Raw genomic sequence first — 16,813 nt, forward strand, 5'->3', positions numbered from 1 at the left:
TTAAGGCATAACACTTGGTAGTAGATAACTATTTGGAAGACTCGTCCATGGGAAAGACTAATTTTCCCATTCTTGGGAGTCAACAATTACCTAGTTCATCTTCTAGGATTGGGGTAAGACTTCCTTCATACACACTGACTTGTAAACTGGTATTGTCAGTCAGGTCTTATGTAGGTGCCCGTATTGTTAAGATTTCATGGTTATAGCCCCTTAGTGTATACAGAAAACACAATCTCTCAGTGGACATGCAGGTCCTCTGGCTCTCACAATCTTTCAGTCTCATTTTCTGAAGTGTTCTTTAAGCCTTAGCTGTCAGACTTTTGTTTTAGATATATCAAATGGGGCTCCATATTTCATGTAAAACAAGAATGTTTTTTTGTTTTGGGGAGTGGTTTTTTTGAAGGGTTGTTGTTGTTGTTGGTGGTGGTGGTGGTGTTTTTTTAATTTGGAATTGAGTTGCTTCCTAACTAATGATTCATTTTCTCTCATCTTTAGAACCCCCCTCTAGTATATTGATCAAAATTCCACAAATTCTTTCCTCTCATAACAGTATCATAATGATCAGACTAAACATTTTCTTCAGATCTCTTTACCCAGAGTTCTTCTAAAACCTGACTTTTCTGTTCTTCTTTATGTATTTTTGACTTATTGTTCTGAAAGAATTCCCACAGATCTTTCCAAGAAATGATGTCTCTATTTAACCATTTCTGTCTTTCTCGGTTGTTACACTACTAGCTGTGTAGTTAATTCCTACTGAGCCACAAATTTCTCTTGATTATTATGCTTTCCTTCAAAAGAGTAATGGAATATACTACTCCGTATATGACTGAGACAAATGATAAAGTCTTACCGCTTGTGAAATAGTTTTCCTTTACACCAAGCAAACCAACGAGAATGAAAATAGTTACTGGAAACTTAAGGTCCAAACTGCACTAGAAGAAAGCATATGTTGATAATTAGAAGACTGTACCTATACTTATTAGTTGGGTATATATGTGTATTCATTGAAAGATAAACAGAAAGAGAATGTTATATATGTAATGTGTATCAGTGTACCAGAGACAGCTACAGAAACTAAAAAAGGAAATGTAATGGCATGCTGGAATTCAATTACCAGTAATGACTTGCTCAAGAGCTCCTATACAGGAAATCCTAGAAATGCCAGGTACTCTGTGACAAGACTAATGTAACACCCATGCTAATGCTTCCTTACCAACACGCACAAACATGGCGGCCTGTGCCTAGGCCATAGAACCAAGGTCCCAAGAGAGCAGATTTCTCTCTCTCTCTCACCTTGAGATGACCATCAATCTGGATTTAATACTCCTGGGGAACTATAATGCCATAGTCTACATTTGGTTTTTAATCCTCCCCTTAATAATTCAATATTTTTCAAAGCCATTTCCTGCTGTTACAAAGAAAGTTATGATTGCAAAAATGTTCCTTATTTTCCTACAACGTGGATCATTCTTAAACTTTTATATTAATAAATGATCTTCCTATACATTTTTTAAAAACTGAAGTTTGATATATTCCAGTCTTCCTGAGTCAGAAGCACTTCTGTTTTCCTTCAGCATTTAGATTTCATTCATTTTTCAAAAAATATTAAATTAACATACTGAATAATAAAAGAGTCAATAAGAATTTTTTTACAAGCTCCACAGATAAATCCAAGGAAAAGACTGTTGAAGAGCTGACAGACTGAAGGCAATAATACTTAATGGATGCACACCATAATATAAACTATGTTGTTTATGGAAATGTGTAGCAAATTATCTCAGAAGACCATTTCTCTCCATCCAGAAAAATATAGGAATGGATCATAAAACACACACACACAAAACCAAAACATTCTGGATTATTCCTAAATTAGGGATTTGGATAGAGATTTGAAAGTAAATCTAAAATTAAAATGAAGTGAAAAAAAAAGTATTTTGCTCATATTTGGTTTCAAAGAACTTTGTGTATTTCAGTTGCCCTTGAACTGCAGTGCCTCATTTTTAACTGTACTGTTCGTGCCTTTTACTTACAGAGATTAATCTTTGCTTTTGCTAAGTGCATTGGAAATCAGGGGCACTAACAATGTAAATGATGCTAGGAAATACATCCCTAAAGTAGAAATAAAGCTCTAACTAGATAATGCTAATAAATATTAATATATGGAAGAAGCAAAGGAATATTAAATGATTAAGCTGCCCCAAAATAAGAATAATAACATACTTAATGTCCTCCAGGCACTCATTCCAATTTTAGGACTTCACAAATATTAACAAAAGTAAAATCTTCAGAGACTGGTGTGTCCTAAAGCGCTCTGTCCTGGGTTGAAACAAGAGGAGAAATGGGCGGCGGCTACATCCAGAAGAGAGACCGACTGGTCCCCTACTTGGTGAAGTCTGAAAGACGTACTTGAATCTTCCATCATCCTAGAGTTTAATTAGCAGAGTTTCTCCTACAAACAACAACAAAAAAGGAGCAATTCTGAGTTTTTTCCTTTAAAAAAAATGAAAATGAAAGCCCATTTCAAAGGCTTTAGGAGTCTTTGAGGTATTCATTTCTAAAGTAACCTCTGTTTAAGGTGTTATGGGGGAAGTGTTGTAGTTGTCAGTATTGCTGCTGCTATTGTTGCTGTGCTGTGTTTTTTGAATGACTGGAATATAAAGAGCAAAGGTTGTAGGTGATGTTCAGCAGAATACAAGAATAATCTCTGTCACCCGAAGCAGAGATGGTAAAGTGTCATGCTCACCAGTCATGCAATGAGTGTGTCCTGTTCTTGCCAGTTCACACAGCAAAAGATGAAATGAAGGATGAATTGCTAAATTGCCCAGTATAATGTAGTGAACAGAACAGCCTTGTATTTGCTTTTAATTGATTTCTAGTAGAAGGAGAATATACCAGGTATTCTTCACTACCAAGAATATATATATATACATATATATATATATATATGTATATATATATATGTATATATATATATATATATATGTATATATATATATATATTCACAGAGCACTAAAAGCTCCACATATCACATTAAGATTATTTTACTTTCTTGCAAAATATAAGCATTGGCAGCTACTCCACATTCTATACTATACATCAGGAGGCTGAGAAGGCAATAGAGTAGATCTTCTTAATCACAAAACTACTATTGGGGTTTAAGTTGTGTTTCTTATTTATGAGGATTATGTAAAACTGATAAGAAAATGACCTGGAAACAATGGTGTCTATAATACGGCTATACCTTCCTTACAAAAAATCAGAGGAACACCGAAAAACGGGAAAGGTGAGTTATTCAGAGAAGCAGTGCAAAGCAAGTAGTGTGAAACAAAGAGACCAGAGATGCAATTTCAAATAACTCAGTGACTTCCTATAGGGTGCATAGCTTTTAGCCTCAATAAAAGCAATTCTTAATCCTGCAGTCACCCAGGCTTATCACCACTGCTCACACATGCTGACGACGGCTCCAGGTCTGGATGGCGTTCTTTTCATCAGAATGGTCAATGGGAAATTTAATTAGAGATACATTTCTTGAATGAACAAGGGGAAAATATAAGGAATAACAAATTAATTCTACCATTTAAGTACATTTAACTGTTTACCATGTTGTAGAGAAAACTTACTGTGGCTAACACTCTTCTTATTTGTTCTCTGTTATATAATGATGAAAACTCTATTTTTGAAGAGGGGAAACGTGGGATTTTTTTTTTCTTCCTGCTAGCTTGCGCACTGACTGAAGAGGAAGATATAATCACCCTAGTTTCTTCTGGATGCTATCAGTTCCTGACCACATTCTGTAAGTGCAGGCATTTGGAAGAAAGCAAACAGATCTGCAGGTTAACAGAAACCAGAATATGCCCTGACGAAGAGATAAGAAACTGTAACTAAAGGGATCCAGGTGGGCTTTAAATAGAGCCATGGAAAGAAACCTGGTGGGATATTTAGAGAGATAGACATGCTTGCTCACAAACCTCCATTAGACAAGCTGACAACTAAATTCCTAAAATAGCGTAATGGCTGCCTCTGCCTGCCTTCCCCCGCCATTTGTCCTTAAAAAGCCTGCCTTCATAGGGACAATGTGCTCCTTCTGTGGGCGATTCCTTGGTCAGCTACAAGTAAGGCCTAGCTCGGAAGCTTTTGCAATGCCACTCAGACCTTTCCACATGTGCTCTAACTTGCCTGCTATTGTTTTGACATTTAGGAAACAGATGCATGTTTTGGGTTTTTTTTTTTTTTTTTTTTCTTTTCTGTACTTTGGAAGGCAGACATCTGTTGTTCAGGATTTGCTCCAGAAGCTGGAGCTGTCTGGCACCAGCACATTAAAGACACTCTTCTTCGCCACCTTGCCCGCATTCATAGCCTTCACTTCAAGATATTTTTGGAGAAACAGAAAAGGGGGAAAATAAGAATACGCTCACAAGCATGAGCACTCTGCTGACATTGATTAAATAAGTCCATACAATGTTCACTGCAAAGTAATCTATGCTAATGCAATTTACGAGGAAGGAAGAAGAAGGAAGCTGAGCTCTGGGCTGTGATGGATGAAGCGTTGCCGGAGGAACCAGGTAGCCCAGCACTTCAGAAAAATCACATAATCCCCATGAAAAATAAATTCTGTCTGTTTTTATTAGAAAAAATCTAACTTAAAATGCATAAAATCATTTGTGTCTGGATCTGGCATGTTGAGCGCCATGGTTGGAGGGAAGAAAAATATTCATGAAATGTGCATAGAAGGAATTCTCTTCTGTGTATTGTTTTGCTTGGACTTAACTTTGGTGGGTGTTTCTGTTCTGATTTTGCCCTGAAAAAAAATGTGGGTCGCCAGTTCCATCAAAGGGGAGTTTGTGAAATACAAAATTGCAAAGCCCTCAGAACATATCTACTTCATCTGGAATTTGTTAATATATTAACTCAATATTCTCCAGGGGGAAAATGGTATGTTTTAGATGAATTTTGGATGTAAATTCTAAACAGGTGGACAGAGCAGCAGGAGGGAGATATCGGGCTTCCCGCAGGGGACACACCATATAGTTGTAGAAAATGAATCACAGGGATTGGTGGTAAAGGAAATCAGATTTGTTGAGCCGAGTATTTATACATGAAAGGAGTGTGCGTGCTCAGTAAATTACAGATTGGGGATTCAAAGCCACACATGCACGGCTTCCCATCATGCAGATTCACTGCAGGCTACTAACTGTCCTTTGCAAGAACAATGCACATATTTTTAATTTAATTTTTAAAATCTTGGGCATTCGTCTCTGCACCCCCACGGTGAAGAACATTTCTTTCTATATACAATATTGCACGTGTTTCCGGGCATGAAGTTGCTTTTTAATTACAAACAACATTTGTGAGCTTCCTGCTGGTAACACCATTTGTGACATTGGCAGGAACTGAGTCTAAATGGAGAGAAGATGAACTCTCTCTCCGCCTAGTGAAATAAAGCAGAATAGAATAGTGTTATTTGGAAGCAAGGTACACACTGTCCAGAGAATAAGTAATGGATGTTGTTTTGGGGTGCATATTCCCAGCGGAAAGGGGGATGTTTTTATGATATTTCATTGCTGGTATTCCAAAAAAAAAAAAAAAGAAAAATTGGTGAGGTTTGTGTTCTTTGCCTTTTCCCTACTTGACAATTTACAAAAAAAAAAAAAAAAAAAAAAAAAAAATTAGAAAAATAACTAAAAGTATCATTTTAGCATTTTCCCAAACTTTGTAAAAGTGGTTTGCAAATAGTCTTAGCTTACAGTACTGAGCTTCTGTTTGCTTGATTAGTTGGTTGATTTGTTGTTGTTGTTGTTGTTGTTGTTGTTGTTGTTGTTGTTGTCGTCGCTCTGTGGGAGAGCGAAGTTCCAGAGATTGGAGCCAAGGTGTTGTCCATGACAAGCACCTCCATACCACAGAGACACATCAGAGCTCCAGCAAGCCCCGTCCACCTCTGCAGCTCTTGCATATTTCCTAGAGGCCAAGGCGGGAAGGATCCGCAGTAGTATTAGCCAACAGTTGTTGCCCCAGCCTCCTCTCAGTGCACAGCCACTCCGACTTTCCCTGGGGTCTTTCTCTGCATGACAAGGAATCTAACGATCATAATGTAATTAAGATTTACTGAGCATTTACTACTTACAAGACACTGGATTAAATGTTTTACATTCATTATCTCACGTAATCCTTAGTCTAACTCAGGGGGTTACGTAGCATCATTATCCCCTTCACAAAATGGGTAAGGAAGCTGCAGCTGGAAGAGTCTAATTAAATTGTTAAAGAATACTCATTCTAATGATTGCCAGAGCCAGACTCTGGTTTAGACCTGCTGACAACAAAGCCAGCCCTGTAAGGAGCTCGCCTTGCAGGGTGTGCTGATGACTCTCCAAGATGAGCCTTCTCCGGGTTTTACTAATTGCAATTGCAGAGAACTAGTCAACGCCAGCCTTCTGTTCAGCAAGGGAGGCCTTCGGTGGACATAGACAGATCAGACCGTTTATTTAGCAAGGCAGAGAAGATGACCCAAGGAGAGAATGCAGTTGTCTGTTTCAAAGTAAAAATAGGGTTTTAGGTTGTCTCCCACTTCAGATTCTAAAGAAGCTTTATAAAAGTTTATCGAGTGAGAGGAATATGTAGGAGGAACTGTGACCCTCTCTGTGGATCAAATGGCCTCTTCAGAGTATTTCTTCCCATGACTCTCTGTGAAATTCCAGAAGTACAGTCAAATACAGAATGGGCACGCTGCTGTAACAAATCTTATTCTTTGAAGTTGAAGACCTTGTTAGTACACACGTGTGGGAAGTTGGGGGAACAAACTCTGCAGCCCGAAGGACACTTCACCACAAAGGGAAACATGGATTGCAGATTTATCTGCAGTTTTCTGTATTGACTCAAATCTAACTCTTTTTGAAACTGAAGGAGGGCAGCATGTGAGTGTGGGGTCTTCCTGAATATATTCATGTGGTTATGCACCTGTGTTGAGTACACGTGTTGGGGGAGGGGCCGTGCGTGCACACGCGTGCACGTGTACCCGTGTGCCCGTATGCCTTTGTGTATGTGCAGAGACCAGAGATTAGATAAAACATCTTCATCACTTACTAGTCACATTACCTATAAGACAGAGTCTCCACTCAACCTGGAGTTGACTAGCCTAGCCTAGAAGTTCTAGGGTTTCATCTGACTCCACCTCCCTACCCCCACGTAGTATTGGCATTGCAGATGCCTGCCTTGCCTGGCTTTGCATGTGTTCTGTAGCTCTTCATGTTTGTAAGGCAGGCCCTTTAAGACATCTACCTACACAGCCATCTAGCTATCCACCCTGATCAGACTGCTTGATGCCTCATGGGTGACCCTATGACTGTCTATCGCTTAAAACACTCTACTCGCTGAAGATTAACACATTCTCTTATTTTGTAAATTGAGGGTTTGTGAGAAAATATGGGGCCAGGGTTTTACAAATCTCCTGCTAGACAAATAGGAACTAGGCTTACACTATTCTTCCAAGACCCCTGTCTTCCAGCCCCACATCTTATATTTATCCTTTACCTAACACAGTTTCTAAAATGAACCTTATGACATTTGCATTCATGGGCACTTGCTTTCCCAGATCCTGAGGAGAATTGATGAACTTTCCCTCCAGCAGTTTCTGTGGCCTGGGTAATTGATCAGACACTGGGTCACTTGGTACTCATTTTTCATCTCCTTACACTTTGGGTCTTAGTTTTGGCTTACTGGAGTCACTCCCTGCAGAGCCCAATGAAACCAGACCTAAGGTGGCCACATCCATCTCTCCTGATGGAGACACGCATCTGCTCAGCAAACATTCACTCATTCCTGCTTCACCAGAGTTGAAGCCAGCAAGTCCTTCCCCTCTGAGCAGTGCTTGTTGAGGTTTGCTCCCAACACAGAAGTCAGTTCCTCATCATCAGAGATGTCTGCAGATGGGAGTTACACCAGAGTTCCCCCTGCTTTCCAACTGTAGGCCACAAAGATGCTTTCTGAGGGACTCCAGCTAGATCTCCAGCAAAAGGTCTAATGGAAAAGGGCAAAGAATTCTGTCTCCTCAGGGAAAGCAGACAGCAGTGGTTCTGCATACAGGTGCAAGTATCCTATTGTCATGGGAATTGCCGTGGATCATCCAGAATGAATTCTCAAAGCAGTAGGGGGAAATTCACCTTTCATGAGAGTCTACAGTTTTCACATTGAAAATATGCACGTGATGATTAAGGAGACAATATAACATTGTGTAGCAGGCTCAAGATTTTATTCATTGCTATATCTGTGGCTGTATTATCATATCTATTCTCAGGGTTTCCTATTTCTCTCTGTACCAGGTCTTCAGTTCATTATACTCTTTGAAGAATTATTCTTTAAATTTATCTAATATTCCATTTACCTGTGTACCATAGTAAACTTAAATCTTTCTACTACTTCTCATGCAGGTTGTTTGCAAGATATAATTTACATGCACAGGTTATCAATTTATTTACAATGCAAAATACTTATAATTATTTGGACCACATTTATAAATATTAGAAGTTTAAACAAAAATTTTAAATATTGCTAGGTTGTATCATCATCATCATTTATGTATACCTAGGGACAATTTTAGTGTTCTGATTCACATACACATTAACTGTCATGTTTACATTTCAGGGTTTTCTCCATTTTATAATACAAGATTTGCAGATTTCGAACTTAACCCGTGAAAACTTGCAGAGAAAAAAAACATGGTATTACAATTTTAATAATCACATATTTATTCAATCTAATACACTACTTTTATATGAATGAGGTGAGGCAAGATGACAGCAAATAGTGATTATTGAAGTAATCCTCTGGTCAATTATTTCTTTTCTAAAAATTATTGACTTGTTTTTATTATGTAAACGTGTGTGTGTGTGTGACTGCATACCTGTAGATGCACCATGTGAGTGAACACAGTTGTGGGGTTCAGCAGAAGGTATAGATCTCTTGGGATTGGAGTTGGGGTTGTAAGCTGCCCCATCAGGCACTGGGTATCAAAACATGTACGCCACAGAGGCAACAAGCTCTCTTCACTGCTGAGCCAGCCCTCTACAGCCCTTGTCTGCCCCATGGAAGGCAGAAACTATGATTTGCCATGTATATTGAATATTTTTCCCCATTTCAGGAACTGCCTTCCCTTTACATCCCTTGTCTACTCTTTCTTTTCTGTATTTTCTTGAAGTATGCAGAATTCATTTGGCGGGAGTTATTAATATGTCACCATGTCCATTCTCTCTGAGAGGTTCATAAATCAGCCATAAAATATGTGAGCCTGCAGCAAACTTGGCATGTATTCTTAGCCCAGAAGCATTTTTTCCACCTTTTTAAATGAAATAGTTCTATTTTGTGAACTTACAAAAGGGTGACATCGGAATGTTTCTTGACTCTCTGTTTGTTATGCCTCTTCCTAGAAAGATTTTGATCCATGGGAGTTATAAAGTACAGAAAATTCAGAAACAGTTCAAGATTACATCCTGTTCATTTCTCAATGGATCAGGAACCATAAAGTCCTCGGGACTGAACCAGAGAAGGATTATCATCTATAAGGTCAATCACCAAACACTCATCATGCCCCAGTTCCTAAAGGTTCTACCCCTTCCCAAAACAAGAATGAAACAAAACCCTTTCCCTCTCAAGAATGTGTTCGCACACAGGAGAGTCTGGGGAATTGTTCATATTCAAATCATAGCACGTCCTTTGCCTGCTCCTGAAGAAACAATGCCCAAAGTATAGTGAACTAGAGAGAATTTAATAATGTTACTACTGTATAGCTGAGAACTAAAAGTTATTAACAATCAACCATAGCAATGGAAGAGCCTCAAATTTGCTCCATTTATCCGTAACCTTTGATACAGAAAAAAGAAATGAGTATAAACAGTAATTGTGCCACCAAGGAATTCTTTCTCAGTAAAATATTTAGTTTCTGTGTGAAAAGCATCATAGGGTACCTAGAAACCGTTGGCAACCCTTGAAACAGTTCACTGAGTTCATCAAGATCATACTTCACTTACAAACACTGTTACCAGCTCATGAAGAAAATGCTCCAAAATTACCTAATTTTGCATTTCCACTTTAGAAAATGTCTTCCTGTTAAAAATATAGGAAATGGAAAGAAAATCTCGATGAAATGTAATATTATCTAAAGACAGAAAGAAAGAAGTTTTCTAAGATAATGAATCATTACCCTGTTCTTTATATCTCTGAGGATAGGTAAGATATTTTTCAAACTTTTCCAGATGGTTTTGGGATTTATTCTCATTTCATAGTGAATCAACCATTTCAGTCACAGGAATGTATTCCCTGATGAAAATTATTCATCACCGCAATTCCATCTCCAGCCCTGCAATATATAATGTTTTTCACATAAGTTATTTTTATTTAATTCATTGTTATGATCCACAAAATTCTTTACAATCAATTTGAGTAGCATATCCATTGCATCATTTCTCACCTCCATTTCTTCATGATACAAATTCAAAAGTAGAGAGCACAAAAAATGTTCAACTCAAATATCATTTAATCTTACAATGAAGATTTTATCAAGACTCTTCAGTTTACAAAATCCGTTTCAACTCTGTAGGCTTGAATGAGAAAATTACATTCCAGGGTATCAACTGTGAGGTACCTCAGCTGCATTTGCTTTTCAACCCTATAACTGCTATTTCTACCAGTATCTACTCCTACACCACAAAGCATTGCATGTACATGTATAAATGGAGTATATGAATATATTTTATATTACATAGATGGTCTCATTTAATTGGAAGGAAAGGTAAGGTGGTGTAACTTCAGTGGGAATCCTGGGTATGTGAAGATTTCTATACCTTATTCCCCTGCATTTCTGGATAAATTCAGTTCTATTCATGATGCACTACCCTTTGTCTATGAAATTCTGTTCTATAAGTTCATCTTCATCACAACACCCAGTTCACAGTGGGGAACTCAGATTGCATTGTCATTAGGGAACATACTCCAGCCTTTACTCTCTGACAGTGCTCAGTAGCAAACCACAACTGTTTCTCAAAGAAAAATAGAAATCTACTATGAAGAGTCTGTGTCCCAAGGGTCTACACTGCTACTCCACCACGGGAGCAGCACAAGGCTCCATCCAGCATCTGTCACAAATGCTCTTACTGTCACTGGACTATTAGATCATATTAATGAAGTGTGAGAGCATCCTGCTCTGAGATCACATGGGGAGGAAAACACAGGAATTAAAAGTGAACAGAGGCTGTTTACTTGAGAGATCTCTGCATGGTATTCTGTTCCCTTGCATTCCCTATACTCTCTGACTTCCCTAAATACAGAGTTATGAAAGTATGCTCTTTCTCTCCCATCATTCCCCAGCTTCCAGTCATGTGCATGTGATCTAACTCAGTGCTATGGCTGTAGGCTTCTTTAAAGATGGAGGGAGTACCAAGTGTAGATGCTACAAAGGACTGGTCCTTAGACAATAAATCACAAGAGCACAGAAGCATCCTTGTGCTTTGAGCATGTTTACACCCTCTCTTCCTAAATCCCCTGAACTGATCAAAGTAATCAGAACTCTTAGCTGTTAGTCACAGTTTTGGGGTTATCTGCAAATAAACTTATTTTACTAGACTCCTAGCTTCATCTCTAGGATTTTTTCAATAAACACATATTAGATAAAGAGACAAAAACCTATATTTTTTCACTTGGTACAAACAGTGTGAGCACAGATACTTTCTATATTAAATTTACCGAACATCTACAAAGTCCAATTCTTAAGTAAGTTCTGAGAAATAGAGGAGGAAGGAACATTTATAATCTTACTCTATAAGGTCAGTAGTACTTTGATACCAACATCACAAAGAAATAATAAGAGGGTAAAAAGCAGCTATACTTCTCAGAAATATTAGCACAAATATTTTCAATAAAATATTCAACAAAACCCAGCAATATATAGCAAAGTAATACACGTCATGACCACCTAGACTTTATACAAGGAATGCAAAGTGGGCTACACATCTAAAAAGTAGTTTCTGTAATAAAACAGTTCTAACAAAGGGCAAACATAACTACCTCAACTGCAAGAGTGCCTGAAAAGTCGAATAACTTTCATCTCCCATAAACTACACACTAGGCCAGTGGGTGCTACCCAACGAGCTCTAGTCTTTGTAGTACTGGTCTCCTGTGATACTGTAATACACATCTCAACAGTACTGATATATGAGCTTCCACTGGAAAATAAACTATCTTACCATTTCTGAAGAAGAAGAGTGAACACAAGATTCCATTACCAACAACAAGCTATTTGCAGATGCTATCTACTCAAAAAGGGGAAATCGGTTTTCTCTGATGGAGTGACATTGGATATATTAATCTCACTCTATGGCAGGCTTAAACCATGCTTAGCAATGGTTTGAAAAGGGAAAAGAATGAAAAACAAGAAAGGAAGGAAAGAAGGAAGGAAAGGAAGGAAGGAAAGAAGGAAGGAAGGAACAAACAAACGAATGAAGGAACGAAGGAACAAAGGAAGAAAGAAAGAAAGAAGGAAGGAAATCAAGCAAGCAAGCAAACAGACTTAATAATATATAAACTAGAACTGGAGAGATGGCTTAGTAGATAAGAGTACTAGCTGCTATTTCAAAAGGCCTAGACTCAATTCCAAGCACCCATATGCCAGCTCACAACCATCTGTAACTCCAATTGCTGAGAACCTGATAACTACTTCTTGCCTTCAGGAGCATCAAGTACACAACTGGTTCCCAGACACACATCTACATCTACATCATCTACATCTTCATCTATATCATCTACATCTACATCATCTACATCTACATCATCTACATCTACATCATCTACATCTACATCATCTACATCTACATCTACATCATCTACATCTACATCATCTACATCTACATCTACATCATCTACATCTACATCATCTACATCATCTACATCATCTACATCATCTACATCTACATCATATACATCTACATCATATACATCTACATATACATCTACATAATATATATATACACACACACATATATGTATATGTTGTATGTTGTATGTTGTATGATATATGATGTATGTGTATGTGTATAATGTATATGTATATATAAGCACTTAGTGTTATGAACTTTTCTCCTGGCAATTCATTCATGCATCCCATAAGTCTGGGTATACTGTGTATTCATTTCTATAAAATTTCAGAAAACTTTATGTTTCTTTTTCTTCTGTCTTAACCAGTTTGCATTTAGAAGAGACCTTTTCAGCTTTGAGAGACTGTAGGCTTTCTGTTGTTTCTTTTGTTGTTATTAAAATCCAGCTTTAATCCATGTTGGTCTGATAGGATACAGGGAGATATTTCAGTTATCTTGCATCTGTTGAGACTGGCTTGTGACTGAGTATGTGGTCAGTTTTGAGAAAGTTCCATGACATGCTAAAAAGTAGGTATGTGTGTGTATGTGTGTGTGTGTGTGTGTGTGTGTGTGTGTGTCTGTGTGTGTCTGTCTGTCTGTCTGTCTGTCTGTGTGTGTCTCTGTGTGTGTGTGTCTGTGTATGTGTGTGTCTGTCTGTCTGTGTGTGTGTGTGTCTCTGTGTGTGTGTCTCTGTGTGTGTGTGTGTCTCTGTGTGTGTCTGTGTGTGTGTGTGTCTCTGTGTGTCTCTGTGTGTCCGTGTGTGTGTGTGTGTCTGTGTGTGTGTGTGTCTCTGTGTGTGTGTGTGTGTATCTGTGTGTGTGTGTGTATCTGTGTGTGTGTGTGTCTCTGTGTGTCCGTGTGTGTGTGTGTCTGTGTCTGTGTGTGTGTGTCTGTGTGTGTGTGTGTGTGTGTGTGTGTGTGTGTGTGTGTGTGTGTGTTTGGGTGAAATGTTCTATAGGTATCTATTAGGTCCATTTGGTTTAGAAAGTCTGTTAGCTGCAGTATTTCTCCTTTTAGATTTTCTCTGGAAGACCTGTCCACTGGTGAAAGTGGGGTATTGAAGTCTCTTCCTATCAATGTATGTGCTCAGTGTATGATTTAAGCTTTAGGAATGTTTTCTTTACAATTGTGGGTGCCCTTGCATTTGAGCATAGATGTTAAGACTAGACATGTCATCTTGGTGGATTTTTTTTGTTGATGAGTACGTGGTCTGGTCTGCCCCTAAACGGAATTGTGGAAGGGGTGGAAAGGGATTCTACATTCGTACTGTAACCTTTGTGCTGGATTGCACTATTATGAACTTAAATACCCAACTTTATGTCATCAGCAGCTTCTAATCTGCAGAAAGAATTTAAGGTATATTTCTTTAGATAATCTAATAAGTCTTGCCATATTGGCTTCCACTGAGTTCCTAAAGAAGACTGTGTGAGTGTACAAAAGCTACAAGAGACTCGGGCATTGCAGAGATTTCTATCTGAAAAGTTATTAGTGATTCTGAGGAGAACACTCCTCCACTAGAACAGCTGTTCTCATCCTCAGTGGTAGGATCAGAAGTAGGGTTGGCCAGTGGGTGAATATATTTTTCTAGTGTCAGGGTAAGACTGACTTTGAACTCTACTCTTGAGATGCAGTACAAGTTCACATTTCTTTGTGGATATTGTAATAAAGGCTATAGTAATACATGGTTAAGAATAATTTTTAGTAAAATTTTGAGAAGATACAAAGCTTCTCTTTCTGAGATCTTACACCTGAGTTTATTAAACATTCTGCTTAGTCCAGTATATAAATAAACCAACAAGAAAACTGCACTGACATTCCATAGAATGGAAGAGGCTGGTTTCTTTCTCATGTATTTCAGAGAAAGAAAACATTTAGCCACTTCTGTTTACATTTTTTATGGCTTCTGGATTTGGTCTGACTTCCAGTGTCACAGAATTTCTATCTCTGATGAAAATAGTCTGGAACTAGAAAGCAGAAAAAATAGCACAGTTCTACATATACAGTCAAAGGCATAGGATTTTGTGCCTCAAAATGGTTAATTTTATTATCCAGGGGTTAGATTTCAAAAGGTATTATAAATAATAGAAGGAGATCCAACAAACTATAAGATCTCAAATTTTAATTTTTTTAAAGTCCTCTGAAATTAGCATTTTTTTCTATTTGGTAAAAAGTTCTTGAACGATTTTAATTTATTCCTGCATGATATATCTGATATTGAAATATTACAGAAAAACAAGAATGCCCACTTAAATTTTTATGTAGCAGGCCATAGTAGTTAACTATTGTTATTCACAAATAGCACAATACCATTGTATCTGTAAAGTTATCAGAAATCAGCAATGGGGCTGACAGAAAGCAGAAGGAAATTCAGTCAGGCAGTATTCCAGCAGTTTCCATACGCTTAAGACATAAATTCAGAAATAAAATGTAAGAAGCAGCATTTTCAAAAGTACCATAAGTATACTGTGGTAAGGAATAAAGCCAGTGAAATAGAAGGCAGATGTCCATATTTCAAATTTAAAAAATACCACATAGAGAAATTAAAATCCTGAATAAATGAAGAGATATGTCAGCTCATGAATTGCAAGATACAATGTAAGTTGTCCCTGACTCCCAATTTAACTCACACTTTAAATGTGATTCTAATGAAAATCCATTTCTTTGTTGAAAATGACAAAGTTATGTCTAAGCTCCATATAGAAACTCAAATGACCTAGAATAGTATTTTAGAATATATGACCATCAGACAACAGTGTCTAGTAACCTGACTTCTTTAAGGCAGCTGCAGCAGCCAGTGTATTGTTGTTCAAGGTCGTGCAAAGAGTCAAAGTCACTTACTTGCAGAACCAAGCCACAGAGACTCTCAAGGAAAACAAAATATTCTACCAAATGTGGCTGAAACGAATACATGAATGTATAAGAAAATGTATCAAGGTACTCATGCCATCACATTTGGTAAGCAAATATCAATGTGAAATGGAATGTGTATATACACACATATATATGAAAAACTTCTAATAGAGAAAATAATACAAGGTCAACTTCCCAAATTGGCCTTGCAAAAACTTATCTAAGCAGGACATCAAAAGCAATACTCAAAGAAGGAGGCAATGATGAAGTATTTCCATTAATTAAAAACTCAGAAAAGACCGTACTAAGGATAATGAGAAAGTCTCACTCAGACATAACGTCAATAAGCTAGATCTAAGAGAAGGGCTTGCATGTATGGTACAAATAGTTCTAACAAGGTAATGAGGAAATACCAGTCACTAGCAAAGACAAATAGACTAAAGATTTCAGAGGATCCTCCACAGAAGAATGAAATGACATCAGCTACTCTTCATTGCTCCATATTTTGCTTCACATCAACAAAAGAATGGATATATGTTCTGATTTTTTTTCCATTCAAAATAGTCTAAGGAAATATTAACTCATCCAATAGCCTGGTTTGGGCTGCTGGGGAGTACATGCTGTGGGTGGAGGTTTGTACAAGTGTAACCTCATCTCCCAAGTTTCTGTGTAAGAAAGGCATTTTCCAAAGCAGGGTTTGCAGACCAGTGTCAAAGCACATTGATGGGCACAAGCCTCCATTGTCTTCAGTGAGCAATGGCTGATGTCAGAAGGCTGGCGAAGTGCGTTCAAGCATGCGTTCACACCCTTTCACCTGAGCACACAGTGAAAAGGCACACACTAGAGCCATTGCCTTGTTTGGGGCCTTTTCAAACCCTGCCATGATTCTATATGACTGGTTCTTTATACACTTGCAAGTGTGTGATACACGGGCACAAAATGAACCAAAAGTGTAGTACTCAAAAGATCAGAAAGTGCACATATCCAGGGCACTTGGGCTCTTTTTTCTCTCTGAAGAATCTCTAGTAGCCCAACAGAGAGCTAGCCATCAGCCAGTCCTGACTCTGGG

General features: G+C 38.0%; 1 long non-coding RNA gene across 1 annotated transcript in view; it reads right to left on the reverse strand.

Annotated features, from left to right (window-relative positions):
* Positions 1-8,242: 8,242 nt before the first annotated feature.
* LOC143442159 (uncharacterized) overlaps positions 8,243-16,813 on the reverse strand; it is a 44,110-nt gene continuing 35,539 nt past the window's right edge. The window contains exon 3 of the long non-coding RNA XR_013110176.1: positions 8,243-10,346. This is a non-coding gene — a long non-coding RNA (uncharacterized LOC143442159). The remainder of the gene's footprint in view (positions 10,347-16,813) is intronic.

The sequence above is a fragment of the Arvicanthis niloticus genome, chromosome 4 (assembly GCF_011762505.2).
Source record: "Arvicanthis niloticus isolate mArvNil1 chromosome 4, mArvNil1.pat.X, whole genome shotgun sequence".
NCBI lineage: Eukaryota > Metazoa > Chordata > Mammalia > Rodentia > Muridae > Arvicanthis > Arvicanthis niloticus.